We start from the raw sequence: 21,060 nt of genomic DNA, 5'->3' as shown, positions 1-21,060 counted from the left end.
GGCTTTGTCCCAGGCACTAACTCTGGACTGAGTCTACTTACACAGGGTTTAAACAAAGTCTGGATAATTGCAGCAAAAGATTGCTGTTTTGAAGAGGGCCGTGTTTATCCTGGGTGCTTGAGTATCACATCTGTGTCTTTTTTTTGACTGCCAGGATCTGGAAACCCTGGATCATAGCAGCAACTCCTAATCAGGCTTTCCAGCTTGGTGAATCTCTGTTTGAGCTAATTCTGTTTTAAGGAGAGTTTCAGACAGAGCATGAGGCACAAATCCGGCCACCACTTCTTTGAGACACTGTTCTCCATGGAAAAATGTGAATTTCTGTATGTGCCCGGAATGTAGATTTTCGTGGTATTAACTAGCACAGAAGGGCATGTGCTACAAAACTCCCGTGTCTGACCCTTCAGGCTGTCACAGGGAAGGGAAGCAACACTGTGTGATCCTTCCTTTCATGCAGCAAACGGACTAGTAGAATACACAGACATCTCTATAGCTTTATTGTATGAATCTATTAGGTCTCTGACCAGGCTTCACATCCATTTCTCCATTTATAATGCTTCAGCTACAAATGTCCTGGCAACCTTCAGCTTTTGCTGTCTTCATAAAGATACATGGCAAATCTACTTTTTTTCTCCCCTGCCTTGGTAAGAGAGTGAAGTCCACAGTATTGTCCCCACATTGCCCTGCTGCTTTGATTCCTTAGGCTGCATTTTAGAGTATAAATATCTTGCAGCACAGGAGATGAACATGGGATCTCCAGTATGTATAAGCTATCAGAAGTTAAAGAATATGAAACATTCTGAAACAAGTATAGCCTTTTGCTCCAGAAAGTGATGTATTAAAACTATCTTAGCTGCAACTTGACAGAGTAGAAATTGTCAAAGGGTCTTGTATAGGGAAACTGCTTGTAAGCAACATTAAAAGACATGGGTCACTAAATCTTCAAATAACAATGTCTTAAAATAATGAAATTGGAAAAGAAGAAACTTGAGACATCCAAAACCTGCAAACTTATCTTGGCAGATAAACTACTGTTACTAGCTACCTATTAAGCCAGCTAATGTTTGATTTCCCTAACCTTGAGTGAAGGCCTGTGTAAGAGGCACAATCAGACAATAGACATAAAGGAAGAGATAAGGAAAAATGTAGAAAGATTAGTAAGGAGAAAGGCTAGGAGGGGATTTTGTCTGCTAAGAAAAGAATTATGTTCTTAATGGGGACAATCAGACATAAAAGAAAGGACACAACACACTAAAAACAAGAGATCTGAGCTTTAAATACTGGACTATGCAAAAGAATTCACTAATACATATTTAAGTACAAATATATATATATGCATTTTGCAGAGATATGAAAAGCTTTATGCCTTGAATCACATTCTAATCATACTTTCCCTTTCTGAAATCTGCATGCTTTGATGTTGGCAATGGGATAACACTGTTTGTGTTCTATTTATCTATACTGCATAAAACCGTGTTAGATATATATTATGCTACAGCCAAGGCTTTGATACACACGAATATTTCCTCTTTAAAATTATTACCATTCCTTTTTACTCATCAGGAGCTTCATCACAGCTACCTGCCCCTGAGAGACCAGATTTATTCAAAACATCCTTATGCTTTATATTGATGTTCCAGGCAATTCAAAAGGGCTAAAGTGGGACATCTGTCTGTGAGCACCTGGTGATAGTTTGCTGAAAAGAGCAAAGAACATAAAGAACATTATTCTAGACCCCATAAGAAGAGCCAGGTACAGGAGTGGGAAGAGACTGGTTCAGGCTTCCTTTCTCAGCTGTAAAACACACAGAGTAGGCAGCCACATCTACATTGCTGGCTAGTAATGAAAGCTGTGGGCTACTGAAGCAGGTTTTGGTGTATCAGCCATCTCTGAAGCAGATCGCAAGCTCAGGCAGTTTCTGGGCTCTTTACAGGAAGCCTAGAGTTAGTATTTCCCACTACCTGGATATTTCTAAAGACCTAAGGATTTCACTTGTTAGTGGAAAACACCAGGTATTTTGAGTTTTCTGGAATTTTCAGCACCTGAATATAGTCCTATCTGATCAATTCCCGAAGTGCAGAAACCATATAGAAGAAAAGAGATAAAACAGTGAATATTTTGCTTGTCCGAATTGCATCAGCCATTGCTGAGACCAGAGAGTAAAAGGAACTACCGGGCCTAAGGACCACTTCATTATATTTCTACTTGTGCACACTGCTATTTTGTGCTACATGTAAAAAACATAAAGTGTTCTTCTGATCTTAGTACTTATGTCTGTGTTTATATATTTCTATACGTATGTAATATATTATATACCTTTTTTATAATGTATGTAGTAAATATGTAATGTATGCCACATAATAATGTTAGTGTGTGTAAAGACCAAGAACAGTGGTAGTATTAATAGACTAAGTAGGGGTTGTGGGTTTTTTGTAAGTTTTAGACTAAAGGACTATATGAAGAAAAGACAACTATGAAGTGTCCTAAAGGAGCACACAGTATGTGGGACACTCAGGCCAAGCATCATGAGCATAAGCATTTAAGCAGTTAAATTTGTTGGGTTGTTTCGGGGGTTTTTTACAGGTCTTTACAGTCCAAGTGAGTTTTAACCTGGACTGATTCCTTGATCTGGTTGAAAACCTAGCATAAGCACCTTGTGCTGACAGAGAGGGAAGGGGGGGTATGGAGTGGGAATGAGCAGTCTAGAGAGGATCTCCTTCCACCGGCTTTGCTGGTTCAAACTGTGTGTGAAATTGCAGCCCCGACAGCAGCAGGCAGCATCTGGGAGTGCCATGCAGACAAGCTTTAAGAAACCACTCCTGTTATTATATTGCTGCGTACAACTGAAGCCATATATGCATATCAGGGCGTTATAAATAATGCATTCTTTGAATCTTGTTACCAAAACAAACAGACCATTGTTAAAACACCCTGCCAGCATCTATCTCTTGTTTCCACTAAAAATATTCCTTGAACTTTCACGTTGCAACTGCCAGCCTCATAAAGCAAAAGGCAAAGGTCTCTGATAACTTGTTAAGGAAAAATTTTAGTGGAAACTTCAGGGTAAAATGTGTTTTAAAATCTCACCTGTACAAATCATCCTTCTCTTGTATTTCAGGGTGTTTTACTATTAGCCCACTGGCTAATAATAACTTCCTGCATGTTTATTGGAAGATGGATGTGTTTTATTTGCCTGTTTAAGTCCCAGAAATCTGCCCTATTTGAACCACATATGAAGATAAAATATATTGGTTGATGAGGTATGAGCGGGTTGCAGCAAGGGCAGTTTGCTGGGATGAGACATTCATTCTTCCTGTAAAGGAATATATCCAGTACCTTCCAAGTTTCCACAGGTGCTTATGTTGTAATGAAGACAGATATTTCAATTTATCCAAGTTTTAAGGAGGGGAAAATAGAAGTATTATGGTTAAAGACCCTTTCTGGAATTTGTATATTAGTTTTGGTCAAAACCCTTAAGTCTTTGCTTAGGGTTAAATCATCATAAATGGATATGCCCATGGAGGAAAAAAAAATAAAAGCTCATTTAAATAGAACATTGGCCACAGAGGACACAGTGGAAAGGTGGGGATGAAGGTAAGAAGACTCATCATCTCTCTTTCCCTTGAAACACAACATGTAGTGAAGCCATGGGTATGGCCACCCAAATTGTTGCTGACAGTATCCACTCTGTAGAGAATATTTGGGGGTGACAGACGAGGAGTCCCCCCCTTTCTTTTTGCCACGTCTGCAGGTGTACAAGGTCTTCTCCTCTGGTGTGCATTGCTAGCTGCAATTTGAATATGTCCCTACATTACTCACAGGGCCAGAGTCCCCGGATCAGATTCCCCAGACCAGTCATGGCTGCTTTGTTACTGTTTGTTTATACTGCAGTATAAATAGTAGTGCCTCTCTGCTCGAGGTATTTATATGGTCCCTATCATTGCTGCGCCCGAGTTCCTCCCAGTCTTAAAAGTGTTTATTCCCACAACAGCGCTGTGAGGCCAGTGCTGTTACCCCATCTAGGAGGTAGGAAGTCTGGACAGAGGACAATTAAGGTCTGAATAAAGGCATGCAAACATCTGACTTCCACTGATTCCAGTAGCATTTACACATCTAACCAGAACTTCGTGTCCATGCCTAAACAGTCAGCCCACCAGGCTTGGCAAGTGATGGAGCAGGGAATTCAAGTCAGCTCCCACTGTCTACCAGATGTCTTTCTTTTCCGTGAGGAATGTATCTGGTGAAACACGGGAATTACACTGCATAACAAAGACGCTACCTGCCCTGAGGGGTAAATACTGTGGTCCCTTATTGCTGTGTAGCTGATTTTCAGAGATGAAAGTGGAAGAACTCTAAGGTAATGTAAAAAAGAAGTAATTGTGGAGTGAAAAGTTAATCACATTCTTCCCACAGTCTCACAAATGTCTTTCTAAAGTTACACCTCCTAGAGGCAACTTTTTCCCTGGAAGGGATCCTGGTAGGAGAGTCACATATGAGTGATGGAGTTTTCCTGCTGTGCTGTGGGGTTTTCTTGCTCAGGACAGTCTGCGGTTTTGAATTTTTCCTACCTAATGATTACAGGATTTGGTCCTTTAATTGGTTTCTGTGTATTAATTGCATCTGAAAAGCTAAGGTATTTATCTTTGTAAAGCAGTTCTGAATGCTGAATAACGAACTATTTTTCATAAGGAGTTTTACTATACAGCCTGAAAGGGAATGCAGATTTATACAATAAATACAACTGCTCCAAAAGAGATTATATTTATCTTCGCAACTGGCAAAGTCTCTCTAGGATTCATCTCCAGTCCCAGTCTATCAGTCAGTGTATCTTTCTTCTAAGGATTAAATGCAATAAAGCATACTCTTTTATAAATTACAAAAGTTTTATTTTGTCAGAGACGTGAGGAATTCCTTCAAGTGAGATTTTTTTTATCCCTTAATGAATCACATTAGCAGTAGTAATATTAATAATTTACTTTATATCCTAATCAAGATCGTATCCAAATTATTAGGCATGTCCTTGAACATAAATAAACAAGGGCAGGGGCAGTTTAGGGTAACAAGGCTAGCACAGTCTCTAGACGCAAATAAATAAATAAATAAAAATCTTACCAAGAAACAGCAGAATCTTAACAATTGCCGAGCCAGCAGGATGGCTGGAATCGTCAGGAGTTCACCCTTTATGGCCCAGGAAAAATACATTGTTAAGCAATTTTGTTGTTCCTACCAGCAGACCTTGAAGTGGAAATTAACGAGTGGTGGTATTCTCTCACACCCAATCCCCTGTACATTTGCATTCATTTGCATATGAATGCCCAGCTAATTGTTTTGAAGTAACAATTAAGAGAACAATAGAGGAAAGAAAAGGGACTCCAGGCAGCAACTGACACCTGGGACTCTGTATTAAGAAAAGCTTTTACATATTTGAATTAAAAATAGACAAAGGAACAGAAACAGGCAGGCATAAAATTCATTACTGAAAGAAAAGTAGCACATCACATCCGTGCACGCTATCACGCTCCAGAATATGTTTCACACTCATACAGCCAAGAGATGTACAATATACTGGATGGTAGAGGAGATTTTTCCTTCTGTGTGCATTTTAAAAAAAGGTTGCTTTCTCACGTTCCCAGTGTGCCTAAACCAAAGAGTTTGAGTTCAGAAGGAAAGGAGTTTTTTGCCAATTTGGCGTCAATTTCAAAGTGGATTAACCTTTCCTGCGAAGTTCAGATATGCACGGGTGCAGCAGTGCCTTTAAACCATTTGCCTGCGGTTAGAACTGGATCCACTGGAATATGATAGTAGAGGTTTAATTTTTGTTATAAGACCATCGGTGACATCTGAAATTATTACTCAGGCTGCATTTCCAGTAGGGATCCAATTACCCAATTGTTGGTGCAATGTGTTTTGTTAGACTCACTCCTCCCTCCTGGTAATGATGATGTAGCTCTTTTTATCTGGAGCAATTGCTGTTCTTAACTGCATTACTGGCAAATGCTTAGGCTCGGCTGTCCCCTCCTGCAAAGAGAAGCGTGGGGTTGGGAAGTAGGCTAGGAATGGAGCTAGGCACAGTTTCGGTCCGTAATAACCTCTGCTATTAAAGAGGTTTATTGACTCCAAATTACTGATCGCTAAAAGCACTTTTGTACCCAATAGGATCATCTGAGCCCTCCTGTAGAGAAAAATGCACACAGCAGAAGGGAAGGAAGTTTGAGGCCACGAGGAAGGCCACATGGGCCAAAGAAGTGGGAAGCGATGGGGCTGGAGAATGGAACATAGCTCTGGGTAAAGAAGTTGCAGCAGTGGGTTTGCTGAGGGAGACAGACACAAGCAGAAACCTTAAAATTGCTGCAGCCCAGGGGCTACTTACACAGGACAGTATTTTCTAACCTAAAACTCTTTTGAAAATATTTTCTTTCACACAGCAAAGGGAATGTAAAATATATACTTTGTACATTTCAGGAAATTAAAAAACAAAAACAAAAACAAAAACAAAAGAAAAACCAACAAAACCAAAACCCAAACACACACACACCCCAAACAACAACAACAACAACAACAACAAAAACAACCACCACACATAAGTTCACAAGGAAATCCAAGCTCATAACCATCTATTCCTGATCCAGGTGAGACCACAGTCTGCAAAGGATGCCTAAGAAATACTCTTAGTGCAAAGGTGAAAACTGTAATATGACCATAAATTACATTTCTTGAAATGCTAAATTATGAGCCCTGGGATAGTTGTCAGATAATTGATATGCTGCAGGTAACAGCATCTTGGTCCTCTGGTGCTCATGGGTGGCAAAATGCCCTGAATGTACCACGCCTTTTTAAGTGAAAGATCCTATTATTCAGAGCAGTCAAAACTTACTCTCTTCCAATTAAAAAGTTAATTTTAGATGGAAGGGACATATAATTACAGTAGCGGACTATCTATCTTTTTATTGTCCGTCCTTACATATCTGCAACTTCTGTTTTATTTTGATAAATATGATTGTGATTCAACATATATTATACAGCTGTATATGTCACACCACACTAAAGTATGTGAATGTAGAGCATTATATTTGAAGATGATCCTAATCATTAAATTAAATATTCATAACATATCCTTCAGTATTGCCATGTTCAAGTTGTCTGAATTGCTGGAAAATAAATGTCATATCTATACAGGACTGCAATGGCTTTTCTCTTACGTGATCACAACGATAAGTAAGATGGACCCATAGAAAGACTGATAGAACTTTCACTATAAAGGATTTGAAAATACAGAATAACCCATGTCTACATTATTTTTTGAAATGCTCTGCAGTAAGGCATTTCTTTCTCTTCCTGTTTTTACTTTTCCTGTTTTCCCATTCTTTTCATGTACTTCCAATACATTAAATAGAATGTTATGGATTGAAAAATAAAGGTCTCTGTTATGGATGAATTATTTTTTTTCATCAAGTTGTCTGAAGGTTAGACAGTCAACACCTACAAATTACACAGATGTGTCATATTCCTAAATGAATTATATTATGCTGGCGCACCTATGAATACTAAAAGAGATCTGCCACAAATCTCAGTATAAAATGCACCCCTCTAATTCACCTGGGAGTATACAAGAACATTCTGCCACTCTAAAAAGCAACAACATGCTGTGGGTGATGTTCTCTAGCAATTAGTTGTATTTAGGTTCCATTATTTATCTCTTTGTTGGACTAACAGCTCTCGTTCCAAATTTGCAAATAAAGGATTCATAATGAATTGGTGACATTATTACACTGCTTTCTTATTAAAAGCCATCCACATGTGTGCTGTATGAAGCAAGAAGTGAGGAAGGAACATACTAGCAAGAACAGGGGAGACTCCGCTGCCCAATTTGAAGGCAACTGTTTCCTGAAAATGTAGTGCTAGATGCATGCTTTTAAATGGTCCACCTTAAAATATCATCTATTCTCCTATCAATTTCTGTGAAAGATGACGTGGGAAGGAGAGAAAGAGTTTCCATCTTCTCAGAGCAGCAAATGATATCACGTTGTGCAAGGGAACCAATTGTGGAACTGTTGATTGAGGAGCCAAGGCATCTGGCAGGGTTTTGATCAGCCAAGACTGCAATGGGGACATAGGGAAGAAAGTAGCTTAATGACTTCAACAACCATTTTCTTACAAGCCTGGTGAGAGCAGTGGTAGAAAGGGTTCCACCAACACCAAGGACATTGGCCATTGGGATCAATTTAGTGGAGAAAAGATGAGGAATGTTGAGATGTGTGAACTAGCGAGTATAGCACTAGGACACTTCTTTTGACATTATAGAAAGGTAAGATGAAGAACAGGTTGAAAATAAGATTTTAAGAGTATTTACTGGGACAGGTGGATAGTGGAACATTTGGAAGTGGTAGAGTTTTAAGGGTGTTTAGAGGAAGGATTTTGGAAACTGACCAAGACTGATGCTTAGGCAGGTCGGGAGGAATATAAATACAGGTAAAATAGTTATTCAGTGTCTAGCACAGCTGGACCCAAACCTTTAATTGTTACCCTAACATAAACGGTAAGTAGTAATAATAGCTTACCATAGAACTCATCATGCCATAAAATGTTAGTTTTAAACACTTGATGCCATTATAACTGGGGTTTCTTCTAATGTGTAGTTATTTCAGAAGAGCATAACTTAATTTCCTCATTTTATGTCATTTTAACTTGTTAATTTAGTATTCAGCATGCTACAAAGTACCCTTCTTTTTCATATTTATTTGTGAAAGCTAACCTAGGGTATCACAATTTGTAATTTTGTGGTGGACCCAGTGAAAAGTAGATTCTATTTTCAACATTAAGTTCCAATGGCAGTATGGTAGTAAAATAATTGGAATATATACATGAAAGCTGAAGTACAATGATACCCAGAGGGCCAGTGCTAATGCATATGGTAGTATAGTAGGAATACATAAAGAAGGATTATGCACTAGGTAGTCCAAATAGATTCTAGCCAACCTACCATGAACAAGAATCATAATTGCCATAAACCATAGCAAAAAGTGCACCTAGTCAGAGGTCACTTTGTAGCATGAAGAGGACAAAGATAATGAAATGTGGTCAAATCGTAGAACCCACCCCGCAGGGCTTCGATTAGGGCACCTGCTAATTCTTTAATCTTTAATTGTGCATGTGTAAGGTGTATGCTCTGCCAAGACAATTCAAAGTTGCATTTTCTTCTGTGTGAATGTGTGAATCAATATTAGTGATTGAGTAAGACAAGCTCATCTGTTCACTCTGTCTTGAAACATGACTTATGTGGTGAGACTACATCTAGTGGGAGGGCAACTGAAGTGCTTATAGCCAAATGAGTGAGAGCTTGCCAAACAGGTTTTCTGATCTGTAACAAAAGCATCTGGACAAGTGCTAGTGCTAAAATTGTCATTTAGTTTGGGATCAAAGAGGTCTGCATTTACCATAGCTTCTGCTATTTTGTTTGCCTCAACTGAGTTGTTAAGTGAAAATCAGCTGTGTCCATATGTCTTCTTGTTACAGAGCCATGGAAGCAACAGTTTTGTGTTTTAAGAGAAAAATTTCCAGACACCTGTGGTTTGCTGCTTACACATTTTAAGGAGAAAGGAGGCTATAATGCAAGACTTTAAGAGAGTGGTTTTGTGCCCAAAGTTTATGAAGCTGGTATTTTCAGCTCTTGCTCAAACAGATTTCTGTTCAACACTGTTTATTCCAGCACTTTGTATTCCACAGACAAATATGCAATCATGCAGAGCAAAGGCTTAGCCAGCCTCTGGACTGATCTTGTAATGATTTCATGTTCTCAGATTTTTAAGAAGAAGAACATTTATTTCTTCTTAGCTGATGGATGCTGCTTTGCCAAATTATGCCCTGATTTACAGAGAGAGAACATAGTGGCATTGCCCCAAAACCAAAGAGAAAGGAAAGTTGGACTCAGAAAGTGAGAGTGTATAGACAAGACAAGAACTACAAAAATTCATTAAATATGGTAGATTAAATGTTAACACAGCTATGAAACTCTCAGTCACTTTATATTTACTGTCAGTTATTTATCCATTCCATTTACATCTGTAAGACCATCCACTTGAATCATGGCACATGGAAGAATCTGTCCTCTGAAGGCCTGCTTTCTACTACTGATACTAGTATGGTTTCTTTTTTTGCTTAGAAAAGAAGACATGACTGATGATTGTGAATTAAATGTAACCCAGTGAGTTGTCAGTGACAGATATGCATTACGTGCACTAGTACTAGTCCAGATGTCATTGCTACACTCTACTATTCTCCCTTTAGCAGCTTACAGCCCATAATTAAGGCTTAACTCTCTTTTTAACACTTTCAGATCCCAAAGACCCACATAATAAAGTGAGATATTTGTATAATAAAGTTAGTTATTTGAGAAGAAAGAGGGTGTAATGACACATGTTCATAAGTATGCAATAATTTTGAAAAAAATACTATTTCTTAATAAATGGAAACAGTAACTTTGATGAGTATAACAAAAAATGCCGCCTTCTAAGACATGATAGATTGTCATTTGTTTTCTTTTCAAAATGTTTATGTGGCGAAAATCTAAGAGTAATCTATAGCCACAAGCATTACTTTCTGGCTGCATCTACTTCTGCTCTAACAGATTCTTTTTCACTTTTTTTTTTTAACCTAGTTTCTTAATTCTATAGTATTTACCCCTATGTTTCCCAAGCTGCACACAGCATTCTAACAACATGACTCCCACTGACTTTAATGAATCTTGATGCTGAAGATTATGTAGTTGACTGATGGCTGTAGTCTACATGTACGGTATGCAGTCACAGATCATTACACTGCCTTGTCTCTCTTGTGAGCTGTAAGCAGCAGCTATGGTCTCTAGGCAATCAGCTTAATTTGCAATGGGTTTAACACAAAACATCATGAAACTGAAAGGAAGCATTCTGCTTCCCCACCCCATGCTGCAAGGGGAAAACTTGATTTCATAGTATCTATCAGAACAAAACTACCTTCCCTCAAAAAAAATAGTACTTCTTGTTTGCTTTGATTTGAGAAAAAGTGTTTTAGCCAACCCAGCTCCCCAGGTCCCAGCAAATTCCTCTTCCTGTGATTGCATGTTTACATTTGTCAGGTTAAAAGTTTTCAATTCCAGTCTAATCCATTGTTGAAGGGTAACGTCTTAAGAGAAAATCTATCAGAGTTGTATGGGTCCTGAAACTTTCCTATGAAAAATGAATAGGAAAATGATGTCAAATGCTTTATCTGCCTGCCCCCGCTATTACCTTGGAAGAATGGAAAAGCAACAGGTACATCTGGAAAACAACCCCACATTCTCACACACACAAAAAAAAGCCCAACACGTGGCTCTCCTGGGACTCTGGGAGAGCACCATATTAAAGTGATGGTCCTTCCCTTTCTCCTTCATTTTTCTGGTCCAGGTTTTTTTTCTGCCATGTTTTGAAAAGAAAGTCTGGCTGGCAGCAATACTGTTCTCTTGTCTTCTTTGTTCTCCAAAGTAACAGCTCCTGACAAGGAGAGGCAAAGTTGCAAGTAATGAACGAGGGCTGCGGTCATTTGGATTGGGTGCATTAAGTGCATAGGATGAAGCCAGAATAAGTGTCCTGCTTGATTCTGACACGTTTGCCTTGACATGGCTTAGTTACTTCAGTCAAAACACCCGAAGATTTGTATCTTCATTGCTAGCCCTTGTTCTCCTGAGGGACTTAAACTTACCAAATGTTCCTGGAAATACAATACAGCAGAGGAGACAGTCTAAGAGGTTCCTGAAGCATGTGGAAGACAACTTCCTGACACAGCTGGTGAGGGAGGAGACAAGGGGAACTGTTGGCCAGAACTGCTGTTTGTGAACAGAGAAGGACTGGTGGGTAATATGATGGTTGGAGACTGCCTTGGGCACAGTGACCATGAAATGATGAAGTTTTTGATTCTCAAATGAGGGAAGAATGGCTGCCTTGGACTTCTGGAGGGCAGACTTTGGCCTGTTTAGGAGTCTGGTCAAGACAACTCATTGAGGAGGCAATTCTGAAGGGCAAAGGGGTCCAGGAAGGCTGGACATACTCTAAGAAGGAAATCTTGAAGGCACAGGACCAGGATGTCCCAATGTGCTGTTAGATGAGCCAGAGGGGAAGAAGACTGGCCTGGCTAAACAGAGAAATTTGACTGGAGCTTAGAATAAAAAGGAAAGTTTATGACCTTTGGAAGAAGGGGCAGTCAACTCAGGAGGATGAGAATGATGTCATGAGGCTGTGCAGTGAGAAAAAATAGAAGGACCAGAGCCCAGCTAGAACTTAGTCTGGCTTTTGCCATAAAATAAAATACAAATTCCTTCTATAAATACATCAGCAACAAAAGGAGGACTAAGAAGAATCTCCAACCTTTGATGGATGCAGAGGGAAACATGATGACAAAGGATGAGGAAAAGGCTGAGGTACTTAATACCTTCTTTGCCTCAGCCTTTAGCAGAAAGATCAGTTGTTCTCTGGGTACCCAGTGCCCCAAGCTGGAAGACAAGGATAGGGAGAATTAACGGAGCCCCCATAATCCAAGGGGAAATGGTCAGCAGCCTGCTACACAACTCAGACACGCACAGGTCTATGGGGCTGGATGGGAGCCATACAGTAGTACTGAGGGAGCTGGCAGAAGTGCTCACAGATCTACTTTCCATCATTTATCAGCAGTCCTGGTTAACTGGGGAAGTCCCAGTTGATTGGGAGTTAGCAAATGTGATGCCCATCTACAAGAAGGGCCATCAGGGGATCCAGGGAACTACAGGCCTGTCAGCCTGACCTTGGTGCCAGGGAAGATTAGACGCAAGGATCTTAAAGGACAACCTAATGACTCTGTGATTCTGTGTTTCTATGGTGCTGTTATTTGAATAGAGAATTAAATTTTTTTAGTTCCCTTCTTTTTGTCCAACTCTTCTCAAATAATTAATCATCTTTTTTTCAGATGATAGTTGAAATCTTTTGCTTCCAATTCATTCTAGTCTCACATTAGCTTCACTAGCAGGAATAAAACTAGAAGTGTAATAAGAAGGATATTTTCCTTGCGCAGCAATATTAACACTGCATGTAATTTTTAAATCAGTGTTCTAAAGAAGTAGGCAAATCAGTGCTATTATTGCTTCTAATGAATGATATGTGAGAAGTATATGTTTCTGTTGTATAAAACAGAAAGATCTGTAATTGGGACATCTTATGAAAGCATTGCAAGAAGGATGTAACTTTGGTTTCTGCCAATCGAATAGAACCAAAATAATCCAAAATACATTAAAGTGGGTGTATGTGTTATTACTGGACATTAGACAAGAGTTTGCAGAAAAGGACTAATAAACTAATAAAATTCTACGCTGTTTGTAATTTAAAAGGGCAGGGTAGATGCAAACATGGTTGTATCCCTTATGTACATAGGGCCTTAAGCCCCTAATTTTTTTTTTATTTTCTAATATTTGTAAGAATTGTAAGTTTTATAAGTAAGATTTAAAAGCAGCAACCTTCACCCCCCTTGTACCTTGTTCCTTTCCCTCTTTCTAGCACCCTTGTTTATACATTCCCTAACCCTCTTACCCCATTCTATGCTCCCCATATCAATCCTACCCCTGAATACAGCAGAAGTGTTTAGTCTTTTGTCAAGGCAAGGCCTAGACAGTTGACAGAACAGCATATCTGGGCCTAAACCACAGAATAGGTCAGGAATTAGGTAACTATGTACCCTTTGTGCTCTGATGATGATGAAGATGGGAAGAAGGAGGGGTCCCAAAACACCCCCAGACCCCATTTCAAGGGGGTGGACCCGGGGCGGACCAGAGGAAAGGCCACAGGGTGGGCACATCTGGGATTGGATGGATGGTATTGTAAAATGTAACCTCTCAGGCACGGGGCGTGTGCGTCCTGTAACATCTTAGCCTTGGCAAATAAACCCTTTCTTATCTCACCCCTAATTAACTGCTCCTGGAGATTTTTTCAGCACCAAAATACACCGGCAACATACACAAAATTCTAATTCATCTGTTTTGTGTATAAATAATGACTAATGATCATAATATGCTGATAATGAGAATGTGATTAAATTTCGTTCCTGTAAAGAGTATTATGTAGTTAACTGGACATTATTTAAGCATTAGTGTCTAGGAATATTCACACAAAAAAGTAAATATCTGCAGGCATGTATAGTTTTGGTGTAGATATGTCCAAGTTTATCACACTTCAGATCACTCTCGTCTTTAGAGTGCATCAGACAGCACTGGGATAGATAAGTGCAATTCCATACACATTACCCACTTTAAGAATGGGGCATGATGCACAGTGTAAGGAACTGGAATTCACATAGAATGTCTGTGACAGAGTACTGAACTGAAAGCATCTCTCCTGGATCTCTGGCTGAAGCTCTAGTCTTTTCAAGATCCTTTCAGTCTGAGAAATGCCTAGAAATATTTATGAAATTATAACAGTTATAAATCTATAAATTGAGTTTATATCTTGCACAGTGTAATTTTTTCAGCTGTTCTAAAAATTTTCTTGTTTATAGTGATTGAAGAAACATAAGAAGAAAATTCTTACCAATAAGCGTAAGTAGCTGTTAAGATTGATCATGGGCTTGTAAGAAATTGATTAGAAAATGAGTGAGACTGTTTTATGATATTCTGTACAATATAGAACTTCCCTGGATTGCCTTTAGGGAAATTATGATGATGATGACAAAGACAAAAACTTCAGCGTTGTCTGGAAAGTCTTTCTGTTAAGTTATTTTAAATGTGTGCTTGGTTCAACTTACCTGCCTCCTGGAGTTGCTTTTCTGGACACCATACCTTCTTCACCTTTTGCCTCTGCGCTCTCAGGGATGTGGTCCTGTCATTTTGCTTTCAGCATCGCCTTTCTATGGTGTTCTGTTGCATCTAGGCAAAAGTCTACCTTGTGCTCAAAAGAAACCTTTCACCGCAGGAAGCAGAGCCAGCACTTCCTTTCAAACCTGGTGTATCACTTCCCTGTGTCTGTCAGGGCTCTGTTACAGTGGGCTTTGCAAAAGGCCACTTTGCCTCCTCCTGGGGTATCATGTACCTCCAGCTGTTGCATAAATATCTTAGCACAAGCTGGTGCTTGTTTATAGTTTTATTTATTCTTTCAAATACTCACTTCAGATTCTCCTACAAGACCCATGCTGTATCACTGTGGTGTGTTTTAAGGTTCCAGAAGTATCTCAAAGGCATGTGCAGAATGTGAAAACTTAGTGAAAATTTCACAATTTCTCCTTCACATCTGCCAGCCTGGCCATTTTCTCATGTTTCACAGTTCTCACAATCCTGAAAAGGAATATCAGAGTATATGGGAAAAGAAATACTGTGCTCTTCTCACCTTAGTTTGCCTATTTGTTGTTTAATGTTCTGTTGTCAACATTTGTTTCAGTTTGACTTCATGGACCCAGATTGCCTCAACAACTTGAGGCAATCATATCATAAGCTATACTCTTTACATCTAAGAGTCAGTTTTCAGTCCATGTCAGGCCTAGCTTGGTACCTGTATGCCCAAAACAGCTGCCAATAGTTATGCCAAAGATTGTCAAGGAGCTCACTACCATCAAGCTCACTAGCTTAACATGCCAGAACCCGTTGCAAGCAGTTTAACAATACATAAATCAGAGTAACGTCTCCAATAAGTAGCACTTCTTCCAAGTGCTCTGCTCAGTGGTTTTGGCTCAGAGCACATTCTTGGTTTACCTGAAGTATTTCTAACTAGTTTTTGGCTGCAAATTCACTCTATGCTAGGTTCAATAAGCATAATAATACCTCTTGTCTGCAGCCTTGTCAGCTTTTCCTTCACTGGCCTCATCACAGCTAACGATACTCTGCATTTCAGTAGTTCTACCTTGACTTCGACCTCAGGGAGCCCAGTCCTTGCAATATGTCCTAGGTTTAAATTCTTCACAGACCCCAAGATGAACGTGCTGTATTTCTCTTTATTTTGTAAGTCTGTCCTGTGATGACACTATTATCTGTACTGTATCCACCATAGATGGGAAAAATACTACATATGAATAAACTTAATCTGCTCATTGGTCTGTGAACATGTTGACCCCAGAGATATTACAAATCCACAGGATGTCCCTTAGTGCAGGATTTTGTACTTAGCCTTGTGAGTAGGCTGTAAAAGTAGAGGTGGAAGGACTCCTTTTGACTTTGCAATTGATGGGGCTTGTGTGTATTATTCCTTTTAGCAGCTATGTGGGATCTGTCGCATTTTGGATGCACACACCTGATGTAGAATGTTCTGAGAATGTGACCCACCAGTTGAAATATCAGTTTCTTTTACTTCTGTACTCTTTGACATAAACAGCTTTGTCAGCTATAGCGGTTTTAGTGTCAGATGAACTGGGCTGCAGATGAGCTCATATGAGATGATGCCAAGCCCCCAGCCCAGGGATAGATCCCAATCTGGCCATGGGGAGGTGCAGCTCCCATAGTCCTAAGGTGCTTTCTCATTAGTCTGCCTTCTGCACTATTTCTCCTTCCTGACCCACCTCACACATCTGTTGGGGCAAACTGAAACTGAAGCAGAGGGGAATAAGCTCAGAAGGAAGTTTTTACTAAATATAACCAGTCCTTTGTCACATTTCTAAAGTCTGGTATTAGCACTTAGATGTGGTGCTGGAACTGTGCTGCAGTTGGCTCTACAATTCAGCTGTACTGTTGAACAGCAATAGGCTGGTAATTATTTAGTAATCCAACCAATATGGCAGCAATCAGTTGGCAGCCTTCTTCTGCAATGTATTTGTATATTTGAATCAGCACATAACTTGGAATTTGCCAAAGTCACTTTGCAGACAGCCTTCCCTGTATTGGAAATCATTGTTCTCAGTCACTGAGTGCACTGCCATTTTCATTTTCTTCAGTAACAGTGAGATTAAGACATGCTTTTTTTTTTTTTCCACTTCTCTTGAGTGACTGCTCATAAGGCTGAGCATTTTTATTTGTGTATTTTGAGTTGCTTCACAGACAATTTGTGCTGCTTTTAGACCACTGCACGCTATATCCTTTCTCTTTTTTCTTTTTAAGGTTATTTGAACCTATATGCTTGTTCTGTGCAATCAGCTGTCACTGTTTCGAAGCTGGCATTTCAGCAGTCCATGCTTTTTGGAGAAAATCCTCTAGGATTCAGAACTTATTCATCCACCACTGTATCCCAAGGTCTCAGCCTGCAGCAGGAGGACCTGTTTTTCCTTCAGAGAGAAGAGTAGCTCAGTCACAGGACCAGAGTTCTCAGCTCTGCTGTATAAATGTTTGTCTTCCTTTAGGTTTCTCAGATTCAGGTAAAGGACTTCCTCTATAATGTCACTCCATATAGGAAATATATTGCCTACCAAAATTTACCATTGATTTGTTTTTAATGTATTTTTCCAGTGTGACAGTGCTATTTCAACATGCTGGCATCTGGGTAGAGACTCAATTCCCATTTCCAATATTTTCATTCTTGTGCAAGGATTTTGTAGAAAGCGGTGATTTTACGAGAGGACGTTTCTGGAGCTACTTTCATACTGCTTCTTTGGTTTGGTGTTTAGCTCACATTGGCCTGCACACCAGACAGTTTCTTGCTGTGAGACTCAGTGGCCTGACTGTTGCCAACACGTCTCACATACTGCCTGCTGAGTCGAAACATGAGAGGCCTCCATGTTTCCTACCTCACCGTGATAAGTCATGTCCACAGAGGTGCTGCAAACACAACCAACACTTCAGGCTGGGCTTCCTTGTGACACCCCTAAAATTCCTCACACCAGCTGCTTGAAGTCTTTCCTCCAAAGACTGTGACATTTACCACAGGCAGATGCTGACAAGCAGATTTGTCTGCAATGCTACTCCAAATATAATTATCTTAATCGGGAGATGAGTAACACAGAGCTATTTGGCCAAAAAGATTTAGCAGTTTCAAAATGCAAGTACTGAAGTGGAGAAAGTAGAAATCTCTTTCATGACTCTAGCTTCTACAAATTCAGATGAAAAGAGACTTATTTTAGTCACACTCCAAGGAGGTCACAGAATGTGTATATTTGTGTCTATCAGTTTGTATCTCTCTGCTAATAACTTTGTGACCTCATTAGTTGATTTCATCCAAATTTGACTGAAGGGTACCTTTACCCTTCATTATTGAAAATAATTAAATCTGCATTTTTAAATAATTAATTAATATAATTAGGTGATAATTAATGAAATAATAAATCTGTGAGTTTTATGAAATTGTGTAACCACACAAAGAAAAAAAGCCCATTCCAGTATTCCCCACATGATAAATAAAAATTGCCACATGAGCATGAATATCCTTTATGTGCCTTAGATACTGACAAATCTACAAATGAGAAGTACAGTTTATAAATTATAAAGGTTTTTTTTTAAATATATATAATTAATGCAAAATAAGAACTGGTGGGAAAACATGTTTCTTGAGTTCCAAGACTCATGGGACTATTGTTCAACATTGTCCTCTTCCTTTCAGTGGACTTTCCAGGTTTGTCTATATGAGGGACTTGTGGACTGCTTGGACAAGTTAACATATTAGTGATCAGACACAGCTGTGAATGATCTTGAAAAGACAAGTGCCACCAATAGAGCATGTAAAAACTAATTGCAGATACAGTTGAAGGACTGCTGTGTTATGTCCTGAATTTTCAGTCCACCTTAGAGCATCTGAAAATGGATTCATGTTGTCTGGTTGCCTGACAGAGAGTAGATGCAGTGACGTGGGGTATCTTTTTCAGTGCTCTTATACTTCTATTGCCACTGACTGTAACTAACTGACACAAAATCAAAGGGACTTTGTTTATGCCAAAGACTTTTTGTCTACTCAGGCTGTTAAACCATGCTTAATGTCAGCGTACCTTCACTAGTCTTTTAACATGATGCCATACTCAAAGGCTACCTTCCTGTTAGTATTTACAATGGATAATAATCCTCAGTAACTCAGCTCATCATAAAACTGGACTGGGAATGGAACATATTTAAAAAAAAAAAGTCCTTGCACCTCAAAGAATATTTGGTGATGAAATTCACACTGCCTATTTTGAAGAATGACACTTGGTCAAAACAACTACAAACATAGCCCGCTATTACATTTCTGCAGAACTGCTGGATTTGCTTTGATTTTCCATTCCTTGCCTAAGAATAACATACTGGAGTTTAACCTTCATTGTATGATTATGTCTGTACTTCTCATGGTAATTAAGTGACCTTCCAGAGCAGTGAACAAAACTTTCAGGCTGAGAGATTAGTTCTGAGAGGTGTGAACTGTTCTGTTCATCCTTATAGATGTTAACTCTGAAGCCTTACAGATTTCAGTCTCATTAACTATTTAACTGCTGATCACTTTTAATGAAAAGCTCATTAATGCAATTAAGCCCTAAAACTAGCTTCTCCCAATTGACTGAGTACCCCAGACCCACCAGTTCCCTCTTACCTACAGCATCTATAACATAGTATTTTGCTACCAGAACAGGAATCTGCAGTGTACTGAAGACTAAGACCAAAAATGTGGTCTTCACCAAAATGTGAGAAAAACACATAATAAATATAATTTCCTATTAAAATAAATAAAACTAGGGGCTCTGTCCTGAAATTATTATTCATGCTTTCTTAAGTGTTAATGAAAGTATTGTGGAATTTCCAGGCTTACTCCACAGGAACAAAAGAGAAGCCAGATATACTCCAGCACAGCATGGGTCCAGCTGGAAAAAGCACAGGTTGAGCCCTGATCTTAGCTAAGCAGATTAGCGCCAAGATACAGCCAAATCACTTTTACACTTTATTCTGATTTGCAACTATTCAGAAAAGTAGGAAGGTGACTTTGTTCCCCATATTACTGGTGCTGAGCATGTTTAACTCTTGGAAATACTCAGCGCTTCATAGCAGTAGTCTCTGTTGCTTTTTATGCCTCGTGTATAAGGGCTTGTCTCCGCTTGTAAATTATGCCAGGGTAAAGTCGAAGAGGAATGTGAAGCATCTGAAATAGCTCCTCATGTAACCCCTCTTGCTCAGTAACACTTTTGCACTGCAGATTAAACAACCGCCAGAGCTATTCCTCAGCTGTGCTGCAGTGTCCGCCTCTCACCCCTCTGATGCCTGAGCCACCCAAGTGCTGAGTGCCCTGGGGTAGATGCCTGCGACTGTCTGAAGTGTTTGGAGGTGCTCAGCCCACTGCCACCCCAGCCAGGAATTTAGGGGGTGTTTTCAGCGGAACAACTTGGCACTAATCACCCAAACATTCCTTCCAGGTTGAGAAGAGAGGGATGCTTCTGGCTGTGATAAGGTCAGGTTAACCAGTTGTCAGGTGGAAAGAACTGGACAGAGAGAACTTGCTGAAATCTAAGCACTGGCTTATGAAATTTCTGCTGGCGCTGCTGGAGCTAGTCAGCATTATATAGGCCCTGGATCACCGGGGACTTTACAGTCTGTCTTAGTCTATTTGTGTGCAAACAATAACTTTAGCTGCTACTTTCATGAGCTCTGCTCTTTGCAGGAAACAGTAAACTGTGCCTGAAAATCAGTATGTAAAATACATTGTAAGGGAAGAGAATAAAAGATGGCCACAGGAAAAAAAAGTGACAAAAGGCTGTAGAAGATTAATAAAACTTAACTGGCTTCCAAATAAAAAGAAATAAAATCATTAAAATAAAACTTAACTGAAATGAGTTTTTTAAAAATTTTCATATCTCAGATCTAGAAGGCTGTATTTGCTGACAAGTCTGTAGCTTGTTATTTTTACACTTTCAGGTTTCCATCTCTTTATATCAATCTTGTGAAAGCTTATTAAACCCTTATTTGAATTTTTGTATCTCTTTCTGCCTAAACCTTTACAATGACTCACATAAAAATAAAGTAATTTTTAAAAAATCCATATATAAAAGCAAGAATAGTAGCCCAAGTTTTAGCAATGTATTTTGATTTTATCAAACCTTACTAAGCAAATGATTGGGAAATAAAATGCTATTTCTCCCTTGAATATTTAGATGAAGTCAATATATTTTGTGGCTTCTTTGGAGGAAACAGGACTCTACTGACATTCCAGTCTGAGAAGTCTGCTT

The sequence above is a fragment of the Lepidothrix coronata genome, unplaced genomic scaffold, assembly GCF_001604755.1.
Source record: "Lepidothrix coronata isolate B3197 unplaced genomic scaffold, Lepidothrix_coronata-1.0 Scaffold0, whole genome shotgun sequence".
Classification (NCBI taxonomy): Eukaryota; Metazoa; Chordata; class Aves; order Passeriformes; family Pipridae; genus Lepidothrix; species Lepidothrix coronata.
Note: the sequence above shows the minus strand (reverse complement) of the source record.